The following is a 10,106-nucleotide window of genomic DNA, read 5'->3' as shown; positions in this document are numbered from 1 at the left end:
CCCTGCATCTATAGGATGGCCACCATCCCGTGTCTCCTGCAGCTCTGTGCTTCCCAGGCATCGTCAGTTCCTGGTAATCTAGGTTTACCCTTTGCTCTTTGTGCAAGGCCAGATCTACTCTGACCTCTGCTCTGCCACCTCCAGACCACAGGCGGTGAGCACTCATGGCTTTGGTCGTGTGGCCAGTTGCTGAACTCTGAACTGTGCCTCCTAACTCTGTCTTTTCCTCTGAGATGGAGAAGAATGGATAGACGGATTAGGGCAGAGGGCAGCCCAGCCACTCCAGATTCTTTCCATGCTGCTGAGGTACCTGTGAGGTCTTCAGCCTTTCTTTAGTCAGGAAAGAAAGTTATGTACTCCCCTCTGGCTTTTTGAGGCACATTCATATCCTAGGAGCCTTGGGAATCCGTTCAGGTCTCAGAAGGGCTTAGGTGTCAGAAGGGACATGGGGAGTTTAAGGGTCCCTGTGGTGCGTAGCTGACACGAGGCTAGGCTTGTTGCTTCACGCTCCAACCATCCTGGAGTCATGAACCTGAAAGGCTGACCCCTCCATGCCCTTTTAAGTGACTGGACTTGAGTCCGAGCACCTTTCAAAGATGTTAGAAGGGCTGAATAGATTACTGTGTGAATGTGGGCAGATCTGGGTGTGAGCTGTGGTCCGGTCACATGTTGGTTGAGTCCTTTGAAGTTTCCTAATGTGGTTCCTCAATTTCCCTGTTTCAAAATAGTGGGCTGACAAGTCGTGCTGGATTGTGGGAGGATGGCAGGGACAGATGACTATATCACGTGCTTGGTAGGGAGCCAAGCAGAGGGTCTGTGCAATAACCGATGACCCCTAACGCTGGTGGGATGAATGCTGGGGCAGCGATCTGCTTAGCATACTTAATATTGGTACATCGCTGAACCAGTGTATCTGCCATATATCATCTCATTGACTGCCAGGCGAGAGAAACCGCCTCCGTCACCACGAAGCAGTAGCTGCCTTAGTTGCTCCCACCAGCAGGGTATCAGCGAGAAGGCTCTCAGTGGGAGATTGTGTCTTAGATAATCGACAGCTGGTGGCCAGTTTGCCACAGCAGCTTGACTCTGGACACATTTAAGCAGCTTTTGGATGATCATCCTCCAGTATCTTCCAGACTTCCAGATTTCTTCTTTAGTTGTCTTATCCTTTGATTGTTTCCTCTCCTGCCTTTACTGGACTGTGGAAGGAAGAAATCCATTTCAAATCTGCTAACGTCTTGTACCAGGCCAACAGCATTGATCAGAAGCAACTTAGGGAGGGAGGCTGAAGTGGAGAATTAGGGTCTCTGGTGCTGACTGGTGGTAGTGTCTGTTTCTTCTCCCCTCCTTCATACTCCTCAGTCCATTGCCTGGTGAAGGGGCACCACTGTGTTTGGGGAGTGATGAAAACCGCTGAGTGACCTTTGTAGAGGGGAATGTGATGCTCAGTCAGGCTGGCTGGCTTTCCAGGTTTGGGACGCCTCTGGCCCGAGTGCTGTCTTCCCTGGGCTGTGGTCAGTAGAGTGCGGCACTCAGAACCATTGTGCCTTCTGGGCCAGGAGAGTAGCTTAGGGTCCCCGTGGCCCTCTCTACCCCAGGCTGACTATTCACTGTGAAGGTGGATTCCTGCTCACTGAATTATCTCTCTTGCAGGCTGACAGGCTTCCCTTTTCACAGTCCAAGCCCTGAGGAAGCTTTTGTCTCTCCTGCTCCTCTGTCTGGCTGCTGCTCGGACCCCAACTCCGGGCATCCTGTCTTAGAGAAGGGGGAAATCCCACTCCCCGCTCAGCATTTTCACCGTGGAGATTGTCTCAGTGCTGGGTATCTGTGTTACTCTCATGGGGACTTTGTGCCACCTTCCTTCCACATAGTCACTGTAGGCCAAGAGAGTAGGGAATGAAATCAAGAAATGCATTCCATATAAAAATTACTTTTTAATGCCCTAGTGCAGTAGATAATTAGCAGCTGGGCAGCGTCTGAAGCATGGAGGCTGCGCTGGTTTGGGTCTCGTTTTTGCTATCCCCATAGGTGACGAGTGTTGCAGTGTACGGGATGAGACTTGGTGGAATGAATTGGGCAACTGAGGTGCACCCGAGGGCTGTGGAGTTCCTCTCCGGTGGGCACCTTACGCCCACCCTCTGTTTACTCTTCCTTCTCTCTCTTCTACTCTTCTCGTTAGAATGTGAAGTTACACACACTTCACATTGACAACCACGCCTAAAACTGATTTCCCGCTAATTAAAAAAGGAAGGCCAGTGTTTAAAAACAGCATGAAGATATTTGCTAGGCCTTCCTTGTGGCAGGTTTTGTTTTTAGTTCTTTTTTTTTCTTCTAAGTTTAGTATGTGTGCAGAAAACATCCACTTAAAAGTGAAGGAGCCGTAGCTGAAATTCAGTGCAGGCCCACGTCTGTGTAGCTCTTTGTATCTGGAAGGCCAATCGCTTAGGGAAAGGGTGCTGAGGAGGTGATCTTGAAGTACCTGCCCATTCATGATTTTATGGTATTTTGAGATCTTGCGTGTTTTTAGGCAGGGACGTGCAGTGGAGTTTGTTTGATCTCCGTTCAGGGTGGGGTTTATAGTTCCACCTTGAGCATTTCCAGTCCTGCTGTGACGAAGTGTGAAGCACTTGAAGTAGCTACTGCTTAAGCTGTGCCATCAGCGTGGCAGGCTTCCGTTGCAGTGTGGCAGAGCCTTAGTAACATAAGCTGACGACATAAAATGACATCCATCCTAGCAGGAGCTGGTAACTGACTGCTAGGCTTGGACATGTACAAAGTGAGTTTCTGCAGGTTGGCTGATCTGAAACTAAAGAAAAATAGGTCCAGTAGATAGAGATTCTGTTAAAGATGAGAGAGGTCAACCCATGGCATCCTAACTAACACTAATGTATGCTGTGTACTCAGAATAATATCACCACATGTAATAGAGTGCTTGCTTAGAATGCATGGAGTCTTGGGTTCAGTCTCTGGAAATGCATGCACTGGCCATGGTGGTGGAGGATCTGGAGTACATTAGACCCTATGTTAAAAAATTAGGAAAAAAATCAAATGAAGTCTCAAGTTTGGGCTCTTGCACATGGCTCTTGTCTGTTAAATGTCCAGCGTTTTTTTCTCTGGCCTTTTCTATTGTGTTTGCTTAATTTGAATAAGGAAAGGGGGGAAAAATAGCCCCCTGAGCCCTGCCTGTCCTTTTCAATTTTATTGTGAAATCGATAGTGAGGGCGTGCAGAAGAGGCCTATGATGGAGGCACTCTTATCCTTGTGGCTTTGGCCACCTGGGTGTACTGCACAGCAATGAACCAAATCCAGAATGCTCATGGTGAATTTGTATGCCTTCAGAACATTGTACCTGTTCTGATACAGTGAACTTTAAAACACTTTGTTAAAACAAATGAAACCATTTTTATAATTGTGTAGCTGTAGTTGATTTTGAATGTTACTGATTGCATACCTGAATTTTTGTATTCAAAAATACATTTTTGAGCACTGCCTTATCTATCTTAAGGATCTGTTTCATATAATATTTTCTTTTTGCTAACTTATTTCAAAGAGAAAGAGTGTTGCTAGAGGGCTATCTCTCCCTTTCACAGTTTTTTCCCCTGTTTCTTTTCGCCAATAAACGTAGCATCATGATCTTTAACAAATCTAGTGTTGTCTCTTTTTCATGTCTTTCTCTGGGACTCACTTAGCCAAACAAATATAAGTTGATGTCTTAGTGTGTAGTACACATTGTAGGTATTTTAAACTCCCTACCTCTATACACACACACACACACACACACAAATTGCTATATGGTCTTTTTCTCAAACAAATTAGAGCTTAAAATTAACCTAAGGACCACCAGCATTTATCTTTCTGACACTGAATACAATGTGACCAGCAGCTTCATGCTCCCACTGCCATGGTTTCGCATCCCCTCAAACCATGAGCCTTCCTCGAGGAAGGTGCTTCATGTCAGCTTTCTGTCACAGCAGTGTTAAAAGGAACCAACACACAAGACACCATGGCTCTTCAAAAAGATCATGTTTCAGCTACTGAATCCAAAGATCCTGAAATAGGTAAACTTCCAGGTAAGATTTCAAAAGGGTGCTAGTGAAAAAGGACGACTCAGAAGACAAGGAATTAAGATCAGGTTCTGGAGAGAAAAGGAGTAATATAAAGAAAAAGGTCGGCAAAATAGATGAGAAGATCAGAAACACAGACGAGAGAGCAACAGGAAGGAAAAGTTAGTAAAGAAGTTGAAATCCTGAAATGATGGCAGAAGTTTCAAAATAATCCCACACTCGTTCAGAATTACGTATAATAAAGTGTTATTTATTTAGGGGAGAATTGCAGATCACCGTCCTAGATCACAGTCCTCTGCATGAATGGGGAATAGGAACAGAGTCTAGCAGACAGAAGCAAGAGCTGGAAGCAAGAGAGAGAGCACAGGCTTTACAGCTGCATTTATAGCATAAGAGACCACACCCAAGTGGGCTGGTATATTTCTGATAGGAGCGGATGGCCCAGATGTCTGAGTTCTTCATCCAGAACAGTTCAAAGACTTTAAATGATCAAGCCTCACAGGATACTTAGTCAGGACTTGATCACAATTCTAAATTTTCTTTAGGTCCTCATAAGATTATCAGTACCCCCAATCAGCAGGAAGTAGCCTGGAAAGCTACACCCACAAACCCCCAAAATAGATTATGGATATTTATCTTTGTTTAGAGTGTTGGTTACAAGATGTTATGGATAATGGTCTGGACAAAAAGCTGAACAAAGGATATTAGATTCAGAGTTCTTTTTTTTTTTTTTAAAGGGAGGGGGAAAGTGCTTTGGGACAATGGTCTGTACCCTGTCAATTGTATTTTAATAAAATGCTGATTGGCCAGTAGCCAGGCAAGAAGTAGAGGCGGGACAATGAGAATTCTGGGAAGAGGGAAGTTTCAGTCTGCAGTCATTACCCAGACACAGAGGAAGCCAGACACAGAGTAAGCTTCTTATTGGCTAGTTTTTACATCTTAAATTAACCCATTTATATTAATCTGTATATCACCACATGGCTATGGCTTACCAGGTAAAGGGTAAAGTTCCATCTGGCATCTGTGCCGGGGGGGGGGGGGGCTACATGGCTTCTCCCTGACTCTGCCTACTCTCTCTCTATATCTTTTCCAGCCTGGCTATATTCTGTTAAGTCATTGGCCAAAAGCAGCTTCTTTATCCATTAACCAATAAAAGCAATACATATTCAGAAGTACTCCCTACACCAGAGGGGAGTCAAAGTTCTTTTAACTTTGTTACATAGAGGATCAGTTGAATTCATTCCTTCTTTTTAAAGTTTGTTTTATGTGTAAGGGCCTTTTGCCTGCATGTGTGTATGTGTACCACACGTGTGCAGTGTCCACAGAGGCTGGAAGAGGGCATCGGTACCCCGGATCTGGAGTTACAGATGTTCGTGAGCCTCCATGGAGGTGCTGGGAACTGAACCTGGGTCCTTTGCAAGAACAGCAAGTGCTCTCACCTACTGATCCATTTGTCTAGCTCCCAGTCCTTCTTGTTATTATTAGAGGTTACACTCAAGATTTAGAATAATGTTCTAGACACCTAGAAACTCAGAGCAGAAATAATTTTGTGTGATGTGTCTGTTGAAAACTAACAGACACTACTGATGAGTAGTGAGTTTGCTTGTGGTTTGCAAAATTTAACCTTTCACACATGGACAGGGATGCCTGGGAGGTTATCCTAAAGGTTATCTTAAAAGGCTCCTATGACATTATATTGGAACTGACCCTGGCCACTAATGAAAGAGTAATCCTCCCCAAATCACCCCAAAGCTAGTAATCCCCAGGGCTGTGTGTTGGTGATTAAAAAAGAAAGGTAAGAGCAGCTGTCTTTTTGTTCAGCTTAATTCTGTCCATGTACCTGGGTGGGTGTTAATTTCCTGGTGGTGCTGGCTCAGAGAGAGGGAGGTGTTAGGTTTCTGCAGAGACTGAATGTGCAGACGTGAGTTCTGCCTGCTGTGTGCCTGGGGAGCAGCACAGTTCAGGGGAGCTCAAGCTCGTGGGCTCAGGTTGCGTGCCTTTTAATTTCTGTCCTTTAAGTTGGACACATGGACCACTATGTACCTTAGGACATGACAGTCCTATCAGGTATCAGCTAGACGGCACACTTTAATTAACAGTGCATCACCTCACCCCCACCTCCAACGATGAGCCCTGCTGAGCCTGTGAGTCAGAAGTCAAGTCATCAGATAGAGGAGCAACACCTTCATCCTGTTCTGTCACATTCTCTCTCTCTCTCTCTCTCTCCAATTTTTGATTGCCTAGAACTCTTCATCTAGGGGTGGGGTCCTGTGTGATTTCCCCATCCTTGTTGGCATGTCAACTGGTTTTGCCATTTGTTGTGACTTCATGGGTGCAAATTNATCTATCTATCTATCATCTCTCTATCTGTCTGTCTGTCTATCTATCTATCTATCATCTCTCTATCTATCATCTATCTATCTATCTATCTATCTATCTATCTATCTATCTATCATCTATCTATCTATCTATCTATCTATCTATCTATCTATCTATCTATCATCTATCCATCCATCCATCTATCTATCTATCTCATCCATCCACCAGGTAGGCATGGTGCTGGAGTAGTAGCCGAGAGCTTACATCCTTACCAGCAAGTAGGAGGCAGAGAGAGCCAACTGGGAATGGTGTAGGCTTTTTGAAACCTCAAAGCCCACCCTCAGTGATATGCTTTAACTGTACCGTGTGGAGCCTAGAGCAGGGAACCCAGCTACACTTTTCTGGACTTCAGAACTGTAGAAACTATGAGATAACAAAGGATGTTGTTTCAGGCTCTACATGTGCAGCAAATTGTAAGGAAGGAATAAGAACAATAATATCCCACAGCAATCCATGTATCTACTAACTCAACTTCTAATTCTCTATCAAGGGTAATGTGCATCTCAGCAAGGTCAAACATATTAATTAATCAACTCAAGTTTTATTTCATTGTCTTTTACATTTATTTATTTTGAGAAAGGATTCCTTTTGGGTAGCTTTGAACTCTAGGAAGAGCACAGGCTCTCAGGACAGTTTTCACCATGATGAAGGCAATTATCCATGAAAGTGAGACTATGTATGACTTGTTTCATCTAAATGAAACAATGGACACATCCAGTTCCATCTATTTTTGTTGTAAATTGTAGCCTTTCATTCTTTTTATGGCAGAAGAGTGTTCCACTGCACATATGTGCCACATTAAAAACATTCATTTATCAGTTAATCCAACATCTCTTTATGATAAAAGTCCTGGAGAATCTAGAGATGCAGTGGACATATCTCTATAGTAAGTGGAATGGGCAGCATCCTGTCGCCCAGCTAGCTTAACCCCCGAAATAACCACACAGAAATTGTATTAATTAAAACACTGGGGCAGGAGAGATGGCTCAACGGTTGAGAGCATTGCCTGCTCTTCCAGAGGTCCTGAGTTCAATTCCCAGCAACCACATGGTGGCTCACAACCACCTGTAATGAGGCCTGCAGGAAGAATACTGTATACATAATAAACAAACAAATAAATATTAAAAAAAACACTGCCTGGCTTATTAGCTCTAGCCTCTTATTGGCTAACTCTCACATCTTGATCTAACCCATTTTTAATAATCTGTGTAGCACCATGAGGTTGTGGCTTACTGGGAGAGATTATAACCTATGTCCATCTCAGGCTGGAGATTCATGGCGTCTGCCACACTTCTCTTCTTCCCAGCATTCTGTTCTGTCTACTCTGCCCACTTAAGGGCTGCCCTATCAAAAGGCCAAGGCAGTCTCTTTATTCAACCAATGAAAGCAACACACAATCAGAAGAACCTCCTACATCATATCTCAACATAATAAAATCAGTGTACAGCCATCCACAGCCAGTATTATGCTAAACAGGAAAGCTCAAACATTTTCACTAAAATCAGGAACAAGATCAGGATGTCCACTGTCTACATTCCTGGTCAATAAGGTCTTGAAGTCTGAGCTAAAGCAATTAGACAAATAAAGAAGACAAAGATAAATAGGAAAGAATGAAGTCAAAGTATACTTATTTGACTGGGGGGTGGTGGCACACGCCTTTAATCCCAGCACTCAGGAGGCAGAGGCAGGTGGATCTTTGTGAGTTAGAGGCCAGCCTGGTCTACAGAGCTAGTTCCAGGACAGTTAGGGCTGTCACACAGACAAACCCTGTCTCAACCACAAAAAGGATACTTATTTGCAGATGATATGATTTTATATTAAAATACCATAGAGAGTCCATCAGAGGGCTGGAGAGATGACTGGTTGCTCTTCTGGAGGTCATGAGTTCAATTCCCAACAACAACATGGTGGCTCAGAACCATCTATAATGGGATCTGATACCCTTTTCTGTCCTGCAGACATATCAGAAGACAGAACAATCACATACATAATAAATAAATCTCTAAAAAATTAAAAAAGAGTCCACAAGAAAACTATGGCTGATAAACACAGTGCACCAAGGTAGGATAGAATAGAAACACTGATTTTTTTTCAACCTGAAGTTGGCTCTGCTTAACTCACCATCTCCCTCTGCATCCCTGTCTCGGGAAATGGACTAACTATTCATGCTAGACTCTTGGTTTCCTTATTTCCACACCCTTCTCTTCACCAGTGTGTTCTGCTACCCTGCTCTCTGGTAGGCTCCTGCCTGGCCCAAGTCCTGGCTGCCATGTTAGGGTTCCTTTTCTGGAGGTTCTTCTCCAAACTTTCCCCGTGTCCCTTTCAGTCACTGTTGAGAAGCCTTTCTCCAGCACACCATTGAATCAGGGTGCCCCACCGTGCCTTGCACAGTTCTCTCCACCACGTCACCGTTTTCCACAATCTTCATATTCTTACCATGCTTGGTCACCACACTACTTCCCATTGCTTCTTTCTTTCAGATTGGTAGTTCTGAGAAAGTGTCGCTCCTCCATCACTCCTGTGTGGCACTTAGTTGGCACCTAGTTCGTGTTTGGCATCCTCCACATTTGGTCTTCTTCCCTAAACTTTCCACTTTAATTTTCCATTGCTCTGACATTCTTCTTTCATAGCAACAAGAAAACCTGTACCCAGGCTCGACAGGGGATTGGGGGTATTTCGGCTGCCTTGGGTTGTCCCCTGCACGGCTTCCAGCTTCCCACCACTAACACTGTGTTGTATCTTTGGTGAAAGGAATTGTTTCTTCTAACTGCATCCTCTCAGGAAATAGGGGGATTCACCTTGGGAGGATAGCATGGCCATGGCTGTCCAAAAGGGAACCTTTTTTTTTTTTTTTTGAAACAAGGGTTAGCATCAGTCTGCCTAACGATGTAAAAAGTTGATTCTCACTCACGAGGGGCAGACTTTTTCTTAAAATAATTTGGTGCAAACCACTTTCCCCCTCCCTTCCACTAGGACTGGAGATAAGAGAAATTAGCATTCTGGATTCAGGCGTTGTTACTGTGAGCGGGATCAGCCAGGAGGGAGATGTCCAAAGGAGCCCCCTAGCAGAAAGAGGCCCTCAGTCCTTTTCTTTCCTCCTGACTTCAGTTTCTTGAGCATGGCACACAGAGAAGCTTGTATCTTGGCACAGAGCCCTTGACCTTCAGCATAGACCACGCTTCCCTGCATCTGTCCAGGTTGCTAGAGCAGGGCTGAGGGAGTTGAGCGGAGGACTCCCTCAGGACGGTTCACCCAGGCACCTCCTCTTCTATAGGTGCCATATGCCACAATTTATACACAGACATGATTTGCCTGATTGTTGCAGTCTGGGCCTGGAATAATTTTAATTAACGGGAAAATGGTCCTCAATACACCGATTAGACCTCTTCAGGTACAACAAGATAAAAGCCGGATAATTTGGATGGAGTACTCTTCTTAAATGTCTACTGTAGGCACGGCAGCCAATGGGAAAGCCTGGCTGGCTCCCACCTGACCCAGTGAGTAATTAGGAGAGGGCCTTTTCTTTTCCACCTCTCCCCCCTCCACCCTGTTCCCCAACTGAAGCTTAACAGGTTGGCGGTATGATTGGGAGACTTTCAGGGGTCTCATATTAGAAGCTTAAGCAAGAGCCAAGGCATCTTCTGCTCCCAGACACTGAGCACA

The sequence above is a fragment of the Alexandromys fortis genome, unplaced genomic scaffold (genome assembly GCF_014885135.2).
Source record: "Alexandromys fortis isolate MF-2015 unplaced genomic scaffold, M_Fortis_MF-2015_v1.1 scaffold_97, whole genome shotgun sequence".
Classification (NCBI taxonomy): Eukaryota; Metazoa; Chordata; class Mammalia; order Rodentia; family Cricetidae; genus Alexandromys; species Alexandromys fortis.
Note: the sequence above shows the minus strand (reverse complement) of the source record.